Consider the following 15,344-nt stretch of genomic DNA (forward strand, 5'->3'; position numbering starts at 1 on the left):
CCTCGGTGCTTCGGCATCGAGCTCACCTGGGCTACCTGCTCTAGCCTTGCGCGGCCTTCAGGCCTTTCCTTGCCTTGCCTTGCGCGGCCTTCGGGCCTCCTTCCTCGCTGTTCTCACCTGGCCTACGGGCCTTCTGACCTGCCTGCTCTGCTTACGGTGTGTGGCCTACGGGCCTTCTGTGTATGTGTGGCCTATGGGCCTTCTGACCTGCTTGCCCTGACTACGGTGTGTGGCCTACGGGCCTTCTGTGTATGTGTGGCCTACGGGCCTTCTGACCTGCCTGCTCTGCTTATGGTGTGTGGCCTACGGGCCTTCTGTGTGTGTGTGGCCTACGGGCCTTCTGACCTGCCCTGCTCTGCTTATGGTGTGTGGCCTACGGGCCTTCTGTGTGTGTGTGGCCTACGGGCCTTCTGACCTGCCCTGCTCTGCTTATGGTGTGTGGCCTACGGGCCTTCTGTCTGTGTGTGTGGAGCCTACGGGCCTTCTGACCTGCCTTGCCCCGCTTATGGTGTGTGGCCTACGGGCCTTCTGTGTGTGTGTGGCCTACAGGCCTTCTGACCTGCCTTGCCCCGCTTATGGTGTGTGGCCTACGGGCCTTCTGTGTGTGTGTGGCCTACGGGCCTTCTGACCTGCCTTGCCCTGCTTACTGTGCCCTGACCCAGCCTGAACTTAGACTCTGCTCATTGCCGCCTGCCCTGACCCAGCCTGAACTTAGACTCTACTCATTGCCGCCTGCCCCGACCCAGCCTGATCTTAGACTCTGCTCATTGCCGCCTGCCCTGACCCAGCCTGAACTAGACACTGCTTATTGCTGCCTGCCTTGACCCAGCCTGGAACCAGACACTGTTTCTAGCTTCCTGTCTCTCTCCACCTGGAGCCACCCTGCTAGGTGGTGTTCACGCCTCCTGACCGGAGCCCAAGCGTAACACCAGCATGGGCGGCCCCATCCGCCATGCTCACTCCCGTGGCCTCCTAGCGCACATCTCCTACGTTCAAATACACGTCATGGCGGGAACCTCGGGGGTGGCCCCACCGCATGACGTCAGTACCTCCGGGTATATCTAGCCTCCGCCTCCGCTACCACCTTGAGTTAGCAAAGACTTCGCTTCGCTACTCTGACTGCTCTAAGCTGCACGCTTAGACGCCACGTTCACTCTAAGGGCCTTGCTCCAGTAAGAAGCTCTAGACACTCGCTCCTCGGGGGTCTCTTGCTTCCAACTTCCCTTCGGGGTTCCTCACTAACTAAGACAACCACTCCTCGGGAGTCTTTCTCTCTATTCTACATTTCAGGATATTGGACCATTGGGTACTCGCTCCTCGAGGGCCTATTTACCTTTATATCCTGCACCACGGACCTTCGGTCCCACCATTCTACCACCAGGAAGACGCCTTCATTCTATGAGTACCTCTACGATCCGGCACTCCAACTCCACCCACCAGCCGCAGCATTACCCGCACTGCGGGCTCCCGCCTATCATGAACATCTGGTGAGACTATACTTCTGAGCTTGTTGAACGTACTGGCACTTCGTGGATAAGTGCCTTACCTTCCTGCTTTCACCATCTATCTACAGCAGTACAATAAAGACTCTATCCATACTGTGTCTGCTATCTGTGTCAGCCTATCGCAGTGGTTCCCCACGGGGCTCCTCCCCATGGGCGGAGTCATCTCCATTGCGATCAAGGGTCCACAATGCCACAAACACAACAGTAGGGTTAAACTATTACTAGCTGTTTATTTGCTAGTTTTAAGGTTGTGTGCCAGTGTTAGAATTGTCTGTGTAGTGGAAAAATAGACTGATTCTCTAAGCTAGTAAAAGATAGTATTTGTTTACAAAATGAGTAGAATGGAACAGGTAAACATTAATCAATTTTTTTACAGATTTCAGAAATTACAAAGACTAGGGAACATGCAATGAAGTTACTAAGAAATAGATTTAAGACAAATAGGAGAAAATATTTTTTCTTAGGGTCCAGTCAGATGAATCCAGAACAAGTGGGTTATGCACCTCTGCCAGCAGATGGAGACGGAGCAAACTGATGTCACCGTGTATATACCCCTGCAGTGACATCAACCTGCCAGAATTCTCCATCTCCAACAGATGGTGGACATGCATCTCCCTACTGGGGATTGCTTCATTTTTGTATGAGGAGAATTAAGGGTATTACATTGCCTCGCTCTCCTGCGGTGATACCAAAAGGTCCCTCCCCCAGCTGAGAATTCCTGAGGTGATTTCTGTGGTCTTTCAGATGTGTGCCTTGGTCTGGTAGCTGGTTTTTTCAGCTGGTGTGGTCTTAGCTGCTTGAGTGGCTGAAAGGCAGCAGGTGCAGGAAGCCAAGAGCAGCGGTGATGGCATATGCCCTCACCTCCCCTCCCCCGCAGCTGGAGACCGTCTCTGTATTCAGCCAGGCTGAGCTCAGGTAGTTTTAAAAAATATCTATATTTACAGAGATGTAAAAGGAGGCTTTTTCAACATAGGGCCTCCTCCTTTTTCCCAGTCTTTATGCTCGGCTCGCTGTACCAATGTTCGACCTACTCCATGGGAGGTTGAGGGACATGGATAGCCTAGCGGGTTGAGCAGCCTCTGTAGGCTAAGCCCCACTCTGAGGCTTTTCTGCTGTGTGCCGCGTGGTAGGCCTTTCTTAGGCTTCCCTCTACAGGATTGTCAGTTTGGCATGTGCGTCCAAGTTGTGCGTCCAGCTTTTGGATGCTTTGTCGGGCCTTATAGTCCATGTATCTAAGTTAAGTGGCGCCTTAAGTAGCCGCATGCTTACCTGTGCGCCAAGTTACATTATGCGCTTAAATTGTTTTTATGGTGTTTAGTTTTGAGACGCCTATATTTTGAATGTCTAGGCATTGGGATGCCACTTAAGCGCACTGTTGGCCAAAATGGCGCCTATGCCTAAGAAGCCTAAGCACCCTAAGCACCTTTCTCTTTGTGCTGCATGTCATATTCAGGCATCTCAGCCAGGTGTGCCCGCTAACTTGTGCCAACACTATTTGGAGGCTCAGGGAGAATTGCCTTCTTCAGATTTCACTAAGCCTGGCTCTTCCCAGCCTGATGTAGGCCTGGGTACAAATAGCTCAGGCGCCTGATTTTGGAACTCCCCTAACTGGTTCCTCAGCAGGGGACAGTAGCTCAGTATGTACGCCTCAAATACCTCCTGGATTGGATGCTTCTACCTTTTCGTGGGCAGAGTTTTTCCAAGGATTGCAATCCTTTCTCCAGGCTCAATCTTCAGCCCTCTTTAATACTTCCAGAGCAGAGTCACAGGTAAAAACCTTGCCGGGACCTACTGGTAAGCGCCAGAGTACTGCTAGTGTGTCAGCGGGACTTCACAATGGAAATCCGGGTGGCACGGATGATGACGCGGATACTGACTCCTTTGAGGATGGTGAAATTCCTCCAAGATTGGACACTCTGCGCCTGACCATATGGTCTTACCTGCAAGTACTTGGCTTAATGGCGGGGAACGTGCTGCCTCTGGCTCAGCAACCCACCATATTGTAGATAGTTGCTGAAGGAACCAGCCTATAGTTTTCAGCATCCTCTCTGCTACCACTCTTGTGGAGTGGGACCACTACTACTCTTCTCCTATCCCACAGCACCACTCCTGTTTCCAAGGTTCTAATGAAAATGTCCTTCAGTGACCTGCCAGCACATCTCTGAGCTCCCTCAGTATCCTGGGATGTACCTCATCCGGCCCCATGGCCTTGTCCACTTGTTTGCATAGCTCTTCCCATACATTCTGTTCTGTAAATGGAGTTTTGTCTACCTCATCCCCATCTAAAATCTTGTCTACCAGGGACTTTACTGAACACCGAACTGAAATATTTGTTTAATATTTCTGTCATTTCTTCATCTCTCTCCACACATTGTTACTTGTTACCTTTCGATTTTAGTATACCACTTCGGACCTTCCTCCTTTCTGTGATATATCTGAAAAATGTTTTGTGACTTCGCTTTACCTCTTTGGCAATCCTTTCTTCTGCTAGATCTTTTGGTTTCCTGATTTCTCTCTTCATCTCCCTCAGTTTCACCAGGTATTCTTCCCTGTGTTATTTTTTTTGGGATCCTTTATACTTCTTGAACGCTGTTCTTCTTACCTTTATTTTTTCAGCCACTTCCTTTGAGAACCAGATCGGTTTCTTTTTCTTCTTACTTTTGTTTACTTTTCTAACATATAAATTTGTTGCCTTTCAGTTTGGCCTGCTATTGTTCCACCTCTGTTAGCTCTGTGGACCCTTGGGCTGGCACAAGTGTTGGTAACACCCCCAAGGGATGGCCCCCAGGGGGCCTCGTAGCCGGGAGGCGGCACAGGTCCAGGAGACCCAACAGGAGCTTCACTTATACCAACTCCATTCCCCTCAGGTTGAGCCCTTGGGTGCTGGGGCCGGCAGGACTTAGGCGAGGGTCTCTTGGTGCAGGATGAACCAGCAGAGAAGGTGGCGTCAGGAAGTCCAGGTCGAGGCAGGCTAAAGATAGAAGTATCATGGGCGGTCCAGAAGTCAGGACAAGCGGAGGGCAGGCAGGACGCGGAACCAGGCCAAGGGGTCAGGGCAGGCAGCAGACTCGGAGAAGCCAGGAGCAAGCCAAGGGTCAGGACGGGCAGCAGACAAGGAGAAACCAGGAAGCCAAGCCAAAGTCGGAATCGAGAAGACCATCCAAGGGCAAGGAGCCAGGAGCAGAGGGATCAAAGGCAGAGAACAGGCAGGAACAAACAGGAACGTAGCAACACACACTCAGAGAGTAGGACCTGTTGCCAAGGCAAAGAATGCCAGTCTGAGCTGGACTTAACTAGCCAGGGCATCTGACGTCATCTTCGGGGGCCGGGTCGAGGTTTCCCACCATGGCCTCTTTAAGATGCGGCGGGTGACGGCTAAGGTGGTGTTACGGGGAGAAATTATCGCCTATATAGCCCAATGGATAAAGCGGATGGATAGACAGGTACTGACACTTAATCACCAACTCCAGAGTGCTAAACGGGCTCTGGCGTCGGTGGCTTCCCGCACTAACCGTGAGCGCCATTTAACTATTCAGAATGCCCTTAATGCCATTCTCCATCAACAGGCGAAAAAGAGCTTGCTCTTTTACCAGCATAAACTTTTCCAGTTTAGTAATAAATCAGGGAAGTTGATGTCTTACCTGATAAAGGCCCACAAAGGGGCGAGGTATGTCACTTCCTTACGTTCCCCTGCCAACAATGTGGTTTTTGATACCCCCTCCATCCTGACTATCTTTAAAGATTATTATTCTGCCTTATACAGCTCTGAACATGGGGTGCCTGGTGCTTAGGAGCACTTTCAAACTAAAGTAAATTTACCATGCCTGACACCAGCCCAAAAGGCGTAGCTGAATAGACCTATTTCGGATGAAGAAGTGAGACTTATGATTGGGCAATTAAAACACTTTAAGGCCCCGGGACCCGATGGCTATACGCCGAATTCTACAAAACCTTAAGTGACCAGATTATGCCTTTGATGGCTCGCACATTTAACGCACTCATAGCCCAAGGTGATTTCCCAACGGGGACTAACAAAGCGCATGTCACTCTTATTCCTAAACCCAGCAGGGACCCCCTCTCCCCTAGCTCCTATAGGCCTATTTCACTGCTTAACCAAGACCAGAAGATCTTGGCTAAATTTCTGGCCGAACGATTGGTGGATTTCCTGGGGCAGGGCCCCTGGATATCCTGGGGCAGGGCCAGGTTGGATTTGTCCGCAGGAGATACGCGCTGACAAATATTAGGAAAACCCTGGTAGCCATGGCTCTCTGTCAGCACCATCAAGAAGCCCACGTGGTAGTAAGTTTTGACGCTGAAAAAGCGTTTGACAGGGTGGAGTGGGACTATTTGTTTAGTGTTTTGAAGGTGATGGGCTTTGAAGGGCTCTTTTATGATGCGGTAAGGTTACTGTATCAAAATCCCTGTGCTAGTATCAGTGTGAATGGCTCACTGTCCCCAGATTTTTCAGTTGGCCGTGGAATGCATCAGGGATGCCCACTATCGCCCCTTTTGTTTATGTTACAATTAGAATTCCTATTACAAGCCATCCTATACTAGAAAGCAGTGAAAGGCTTTAGATTTCAGTCAGAGACCTTTAAATATGTCACGTTTGTGGATAATATTTTAGTGGTACTGACAGACCCACAAACGTCCCTACCCTCTCTATTGCATATTTTTCTGGAGTTTGGAGCGTTTTCGGGCTTTAAACTCAACTCTGATAAATCAGAGGCCCTGGGGTACCCGGACTCATTGCCAGGCAGGTGGGTAGGGCAGTTCCCTCTCCTTTGGGCTACTGATAAGTTTAAATACTTGGGAGTGTATATCACTACTCACTTGTCTAAACTCTATGCTGTTAATGTCCAGCGTTTACATCAATCTACGTTGGACCGCCTGAAGGCTTGGCACTCCTTGCCACTGTCTTTGAGTGGTAGGGTCAGTTTATTTAAAATGGTGCTCTTCCCAGAGAGGACCTATTTGTTTCAAAATTTACCACTGACCCTGCAACATCAGGACCAGATCACTCTAGATAAGGGACTTCGAATGTTCTTATGGCGGGGGAAACGAGCAAGGATTGCATTACCATGGATGAAAGGGACCTGGCGCCATGGTGGATTAAATATCCCGGATATGAGATTATATAATTTAGCCGGGATTTTGAGGATCCTTAGGGATTGGGTGTTGGAGGAGTCACATCGTGTGTATATACAAGCTGAGCAGACCTTGGAACCCCCTTATAATTTGAGATACGTATTACAAGCCAATAAGGACAGATTGACCATTCCGGATGGGCTGTGGATGTTAATTGCTCCCAATATGGCAGCTTGGCGTGCCCTCACGAAGCGGCTAAATATCCCTCGACTTAGCACATTTTTGCTGCCTCTACAAGGGAACCCTGATTTTCTTCCTGGGATGCAATCCGCAGGGGTTAGAGGATGGATAGCAAAAGGACTGGTTCAGCTGGGGAACGCTTTGGACACCACTGGACACCTGCTTCCATTGCAGGATATAATCACTCTTTATGGGCAAGTGGGGTCACCAGAGTTTTCCTATTTGCAGCTTAGGCATTACACTCACTCTCTGTCCACTGACCACCGCAACCTGGCCCTCTTCACTACGCTGGAGGGGGTACTACAGCTGAGCCGGGGAACGTGCCATCATAGTCCTATTATTATAAATATCTCAGGGCCAAGGGGATCCCAGTCAATTGATGGCTGACAGGTGGACTAATGATGGGATATTTGTGGTCACCGCTACCATGGTTCAGCACAGCCTTAATAATATAACAAGAGTATCCCCCAATCAGTACTACCGTGAAATGCAATTGAAGTTTCTTTGGCGAGCATATATCTCTACTCCATTGGCATTTCACTAGCACCTAGTAACCTCAGACATCTGTGGGAAATGCCACCAGGAAATTGGTAAGCTTTCACACTTGTTTTGGGGCTGTGTTGGTCTAGAATTGCCAATTACCTCTCCGAGCTGCTTGACATTTGTGTACCTTTAGCCCCCCATATCCTGCTATTTAATAATGTTCTTGATTTGAAACTGCGGGGGATGGGACCTTGCCTGTTCTTACGGAAGGCTAGCTATGTGGGTAAGAAGGTGCTTTTACTTCATTGGAAAGATGCAGATCCCACCACTTTTTGGGAATGGCGCAACCATCTGCATAGGATGCTTCAAATGGACAGTTTGACTTCCTGGACATCTCCACGACACCGGCAATTGTTCTTGCTTATCTGGGACGCTTACCTTCAATCTCTCCCTCATAAGTCACGCAGCTTGTTTCTTAACAAATAATTGGCAGACCCTTCTGGACGATAACGGTGCTGCCCCCTCTCTCTTGTGAATGATACTGGACTGGCTTTTGGAAACCTCTGGGGATGGGATGTGGGGGGGAGGGTGGGAGTTATGGGTAGGGGGTGGATGGGAGGGGGGTCACCTCTCAGTGGAGAAAACAAAAACTCTGTTGTACCTTAAGCTATTTGTACCATGAGGCACATAAGAGCAAATGTGCACATGGGGTTGCTTTGTTGCTGGTTATGTTTGCATTACAATAAAAACCGTTAATTACAAAAAAAAAAAAGATGTGGCGGGTGCCGCGCATGCGTGCCTAGGGAAATGTGCACAGGAAGCCTGCCGGCGGCGTCCTGGACCACGTGGGAGGCCTACTGCGGCCAGGACACGCAATGGTCGTCTCAAGCCGCTGGCGGATGGGGCTTGGCGTTGGGGCCTGCTGGATCAGGTAAGGGGAGCCGACTGCGAGGGACCGCGGGCGGGATTCCCAACAACCTCACCCATTTTCTTCCAGTTCTTCCTCTAGGAACATTCACAGTTTGACAAAGTCTGTATTTGTGAAATTCATAACTCGGATCTTTGCGTGTCTTCTCTGTATCCTGTTTGTGATATCAAACCATACTGTCTGATGATCACTGGTGCTCAGGTGGCACCTACTCAGACATTTGAAACACTATCCCCATTTGTTAGCACCAGGACAAGTATCACACCCTCCATTGTGGGTTCCATTACCATTTGTTTGAACAGAGCCCCTTGAAAAGCATCCACTATCGCTCTACTTCTTGTAGTTTCCACAGATGGGATGCTCCAATCCACATCCAGCAGATTAAAATCTCCAACTAGCAAACTTCTCCCTTCTTTCCCACCTTTTGGATTTCTTCGACCAGATCTCTCTCTAGTTCTTCTGTTTGAGTCGGAGGCTGATAGACCACACCGATGTAAATGGAAGCATAATCATGTACCGGCATATCCATTCGATACATATTTCATTCCATGATGTCCCTGGACCTGCCTTTAGTGTACAGTCTGAAAAGTCCTCAAGATCCTCTGTCACCCAGAGAATTTGTATCTCATTTCTGGGACCCGAGATGATTGTCTATGCAAAAATGTACTAGCCATCCAAGATCTTCTAGCCATCTGCTTGCTGGCCCTGATCATTATCCCAGACTCTCTCTGACCACTCCTTGAGGGACATTCTCCTGGAACCCAAAGGCTCAACCTGCTGCGAACGGGGCTGGTAGAGCTGAAGCTCCAGCTGCAGTCCCAGCAAGGGTGTATCTGCCAACTGTTGGCATGGGCCTAGTGGGTTTGCCTACTAGGCTGCATCAACCATGCCACAATGTAAGGGCTCACCAATTGTAACAGGGTTTACCAACAGTAGATCTCTCTGCATCGCATTAAAATGCAAAACTAAATCAATTTTGCTCCATTCTACCAAGCGATCACAGACTAGCTCAAGATTATTTCCTTCTTCACTGGGGCCAAAGCTTCATGTATGACTTTCCACCAATATCACTCATTGTCAAATCAGTACAGATTGTGTACTCCTGATCATTATAGTGCTGGTGTGGCCCAGATAAATTTGATATTCGAATCTTGTTAAGCTCTCCAGCAGTCCTCCCATATGTCTGGAGTCAGACCCTGCTCTTTTGACAAGACAATGGGATGCTTTTTTATCCCAATCTCTCAGCCCGCAACCTTACCGCTTGGAGGTGTGCTGGATTGGCCACTGTTGGAAACAGGATATTAGGCTACATGAATCTTTGCTTTGACCCAGTTTGGCAAGTCTTATGTTCTTAAGATCTAGTCTTGTTCCCCTGGCATCAGCTCTCTAACCTCCCACTCAGATCTGACACACATGGCACCAGTCTCTTCTCACAAAGGCTGAGAGAGAGACATGATAGGGTAATCAGTGAACTTCTGTTTAAAAGAAAAAAAAGGGCAAGAACAATTTTTTATTTTTACAAATATTACATTGTTTAAAATTTCATTATACGATAGTCGAGACATAGCACCCACATGAGACTGTGCTGTCAGAAAGCCACATGACCTTGCATCAAAATTCTGTATCATGAAGGGATCTAAAGTGTAAGTGCCAGTGCTCTTCTGCTCTTCTCCTCTGACTCGCAGCACTGATGTCATCAAACGCCACCTACATCTTACATCTTGCAGCAGCACACAGTTGAGAGCTCTAGAGTGAAGATGCCAGCACTCTCCTACTTGGTTCCAGCCCTGCGCAAGGAGCAAAGTTGCAGCTCCCTGACTCACGACGTTGACATCATCAAGCGTTGCCTTCATCTTCCAGCTTGCAGTGGCATGCACTGTTGGAGATTTTTTTGATTGTTTTTTGTGGCTATCCCAAAATATGGGCAAAAATCAAAACGGGAAAATCTTTGGAGCTCCTGCGACCTCGACACCAGTGAAAGGACCTATGGCCCATCATTTTAAGTAGATGAGCAGGGGCAAAACTGCTAATTCAAGTAAGAGAGCATCATTGAGTCCTGGAGATTGAGCTCCCCTGCCTTTACCTGCTTTACTTGCTCATTGGGGGAGGGGAGAATGTTTCTACTTTGGTGCTGATCACATTGGGAGATCAAAGCTTAACTTTATATCACCATGGTGTCGCCAATGTATCTTCTCCACCGAACTTGGTGAGTCAAGCCCTTAATGTTAATATGCCAGCTAGTGGACAAATCTTCAATGGTGTGAGGGTTTTGGTGCCAGAGCCTGTTAGCCCTCCATTAGGTGTTGGGGATGGGTTGTCGAACCTGCTGATGTGACATTCAAAGACGTATAGCGGAAGGTTTCACGGACTGAAGCCTCCCTAGCTAGTACAGTCACCCATCTTTGCTCATTTTCATATGGTGACTCCACAAAACTGACCGACTTGGAAAATAGACTATCAGAGCTTAACAATCATTTTGTAGCGATGTCATCTTCTGTCTCTACCTCGCAATCTATGGCGGCTGGAGATATTAAGGATACATTGATGTTGTATCACAAATGTGAATCCTTGGAAAATATGATTAGAGCAAAAAATATATGGTTTTTAAATTTTCCTAAAACAAATTGGTTTTCACCTGTGGAATTACTTAATAAGTATTTAGTGAATATGTTACAATTTTCCTCTCAAAAATATATATTTTTTTCAAAATGTTTCTATTTACCTAAAAAAAAGGTGGTTAACTCACTTATGGATATGTTAGCTCCTATTGATAGCTCTAATTTGTCACAGACTCTCATGATGTAATTAAAACCAGAGCAATCTTATTGGACTCATTTGTTTCTGAGTTGGACAAAAATGATACTAAGACAATATTTTAAACATAAGAACGAGAACTTTTCTTGTTCTAGGATACACATTTTCCCTGATGTGGCTAAATTAAAACAACGTGTAACTAATTTGGGGGCTTCCTTTTTCTTAAAGTTCCCCTGTAAACGTATAATTGATTATCAGGGGAATAGGTTTATTTTTTCTGATCCTGCTCATTTAGAAACTTTTCTTGTTGATAAGACTGAATGACTATAGTGGGTAGGGAGGAATATTAATTGTTGATCATACTGGCATTCTTCTGTTTTTTATGTCCCTTGGATTATTTCCTTTTTTCCATCCTTGATGGGGACTAATGCTGTTCTAAAATAGGATAAGTGATGTATTTTTCATGTATTTTTCTCTGTTTTGCTTATCTACCATCAATTCTTTATTTTTTTAATCTTAAGATATAATTAAAAAGAACACAAAATTCTGCAGCACAGTCAGGATATCATAGAGGTCTGACCAATGAGGAGATTGCTTTTTGACAACTATAACATCATAATGTGCTGCTGCCTCACTGAAACATCAAGAGGACAAAAGTAGTATTAAGACCTAAAGCATTTAATACATGTAATAATACATTCCAGGATAGGTGCTCAACAGGGGGCAGCTCTATTATTATGTAGATTGAGGCAGCCATCTTAGCAACATTTTGGGATGGCAGCAAATGCCCCTCCCCCCAAAAAAATACCTTAACAGCAGTCACTTCACCTTGCATCCAAAGGCAAGACGGGTGGTGCCAGAGGATGTGCCCACAGACTAACCATACCTCACGGACAGGAAGAAGAGTTCCACAGCACCCTGCCAGCAAGAACAAAAGACCCAGTGGGTGTGTATATGTGGGGGTGTGTGTGTAAGGGATAAAAAGGAAAGGGAAAAGGGGGTTGAAAAAGCGAGAGCAGAGGGAAAGAGGTGGAGAGGGGAGTGAGGAGAAAAGGGAGCAAGACAGTAGGTTTTGGTTAGCGTACACCACTTTCCCATGGGGTGTACTAAAAGCTGGTTGCCATGCATGCCCCTCACTATTTCCACAGCTAGAGCTCTGAAACCTGCTGTCTCCTGGGACATGCCCCACTGGCAATGGAATCCAGGGCTATTGTGGCTCCACGGCTAATGCTATTTTGCCCTCACACTTGCCCATCTTCACTTCCTCCCTTACCCCTCTGACATTGATCTTCTCTCTATTTCTGTCTGGGGTATGGGTGATGGTATTATTGCTGTGATTTAATGATGGACTTGACGCTGGCCTGCCACTGTGCTTCTAACCTGCTTTTTCTGCATCCTCTGGCACCTCTTCCTCACATACAGTTCAAATTACAGTCAGCTGTTTGAATGTTACAGTACTCCATATGTTAACAAGCATGCAAATTAGTCAGACAGCTGACTGATTTGAACAACACAAGATGAAATTGCACCTGCAGCAACGGAAGGCCAAGTTAGAAGCTCCCAGCCTCTGGCACCTCTTTCCTATTACAGAGAAGGAGGTGAGGGAAAAGGCAGGTCCCAGGAGGGACAAGATAGAAGTTCCTGGAGTAGGACCTGGGGATTAGGGGGGATTAGGTGATAAGTATATGTGTGTGGGGAGTTATTCACAAGTCTGAGAACAGCAAAGGAATTCAGGTACCACATGCTTAAAACTCACCAAAAGCTGTGCAGTGTGGGAAGAAAACAGAACAGCTGGTCAAAAGGCCAAACCAGTAGCAAGCCTTTGGTGGTGAAAGGAGATTATTGGGGGTGGGGGATCAGGAAAAAAGCCAGAATAGTGGAGGGTCACTGGTGGGAGAGGCAAGTAGAGGGTGAGACTGACTAAGATGGGTGTGGGAGATAGTATGCTTTGGAGAAAGACTGTGGGGAAGACAAGCTGGGAAGAAAGAACGAGTGTATAGGAAGGAGGGAAACAGGATGAGGAACAGTATAGGGGACCACACAATTTTAGTTGCAAGAATTGCTCCAAGTGCACCTGAGCAGCTAGGCCAGATGCATTATCAGAAGTGAACCCCCCTCCCCAAGGCACCAATCACTTTGTCTAATAGTGATCCTGGCTCTCACGTTGAAGTTTTTGGCTCAAGTGGAGCCCACTTGAAAAAAAGTGAAATGACTGGACTACAAAATAGGTGAAAGACAGAGCCAACAGGCTGAGAATGGACTGAGAGGGGGCAGACTGGGTAGGAGTAAGTGGGAGATGGAAAGCTGGTGAGGTGAAAACAAGGAGATTAAGGACTGGAAAGCAGGAAGAAGAGGTGAATTCTAGATATGAGTAAAGAAATAAAAAAAAAAAGATGAGGGAAAGATCAATGAGCAAGACAGATACAAGAAAGATTACATGATTAGTAAAGAAATGGAAAATGGAAAGAGAGCCCTGGAAAAGGGCTTCAGTAAAGAGCAACAAGAGGAAAATGGAAGAGATCAGGACCAATTCATTTAGAAAAATAAATAACCAAAGGTGACTGCAATGTTAGTTTTGAGAATGTGCATTTCTTCGTATTTTGCTAAGTATGTATCAGATCTGACCTGTGTGCAATTATTTAGTTCCAGGCTACATGCCTGAGAGTCAAAGGTCAAAGTCCCAGCACAGTCAGGATAAAGCATCCAAAAGAAAACAAGATCAGGATCAGGAGTTTCAGGCATGGGCAACAGCACTATTTAAGCCAGGTTCATGTAGAGATAGCGCTAGAAAAAGGGAAAATCATGTAAGTGCTTAGAATCGTCGCCCACTTCTCAGATCAAAAATTTTTGAATAAATATTTTAATGGAAATATTTTGTATATAGAATGAACCGCATCAGCAAGCCAGTCAGCACATCTCCTATAAGTACGGAGATCACTCGGTCTTTTCAATCATTTGCAGTAAATTCTATATGCGGTCCATCTTTAAAGTTATGGTAGTGTGAACCAGATCAAATTGAATAGGCTTGCTATATGAAACTGCGTTAAGGAACGCGATTAACGGGTATCGAGACACGTTGCGGTTCTGAAATCTTCAACAGAAAATAAATAGGCTCAACAACAGCCGAAGTTTCACTCACAAGCTTCTTCAGGAGCCAAACTACTCAAAGTTTGAATGTGTCAAAAGACAAACAAAGTCTATAATATTTCCATCTTATGCAAGAAACATGGACAATAAGTCTCTGGAGCCTATAGACACAGTCTTCTAATGCATATTCAGGTTCTGTCGACTCGCTTTGAATGAGTTTAAACGTCATTCTAGAGATTTATCAGATAGATTTCTTAATTGCGGTTATCCAGCCCGCTGTGTTAAACGGGCTTATACGCGTGCCAAACACACACATCGAGAGTGGCTTTTCTTACCTTGTTCGGACAAAGAAGATGACAAGGATATTTTGACATTTGTGATACCTTTTTCATCGATGGCTTCAAAAGTGAAAACTATTATCTCACAAAATTGGCATATTTTACAATCGCATGATGAATTCTCACAATTGCCTCTTTGCACCTACACTCGTGGTGCAAATCTTAAAGATCAACTTGTTTTCATAGATTCCACCCCAAAAATTTTGCTCACGGAGAATGGATCACATAAGGCATGTGGTAACTGTTCGGTCTGTCATGTTATGATGAATGTTTCTTCACTTCACTTCGCATTAGTAAATGTAATGATTCGTTTACAAGCTTTCACGACTTGTATGACATCTGGGGTGGTATATATCATCAAATGCCCCTGTGAGAAAGCATACGTGGGGAAAACTAAACGTTCGTTAAAAACTAGATTGATCGAACATCACTCCTGCCTCGCAAATAATCGCATTAGTGCCCCATTGGTAAGTCATTGCAATGATTTTTCACATAATTTTGACGAATTACGAGTATGTGTATTGGAACACATACACCCCTCCTGGAGCCGAGGTGATTACAACAATTTACTACTTCAGTCTGAACAACGATGGATACATCGGTTAAACACTGTACAGCCTCACGGCTTGAATGTCAGCTTGGACCTACAGGTGTTTCTTCAATGATTTTGGAATCATCGCGGGATGATGTCATCCTTGACACGGATCGTCCCCATTGGTTACGTGATTTCACAGTCCGCCTGATTTAAACAGAGTTTGTTTTTCACATCGGTCTCTGTCCATTTTGAAATTAAGCAGGAGACCTTTGGTCCCAAGTAAGGATTCAACATTCTGCTCACTTAGAAAAGCTAAGTATTATATCATGTTTTCTAATTTGTGTTTCTTTTATATGCAAAGCTCAAGAGTCAACAGAACCTGAATA

Source organism: Rhinatrema bivittatum, chromosome 4, assembly GCF_901001135.1.
Source record: "Rhinatrema bivittatum chromosome 4, aRhiBiv1.1, whole genome shotgun sequence".
NCBI lineage: Eukaryota > Metazoa > Chordata > Amphibia > Gymnophiona > Rhinatrematidae > Rhinatrema > Rhinatrema bivittatum.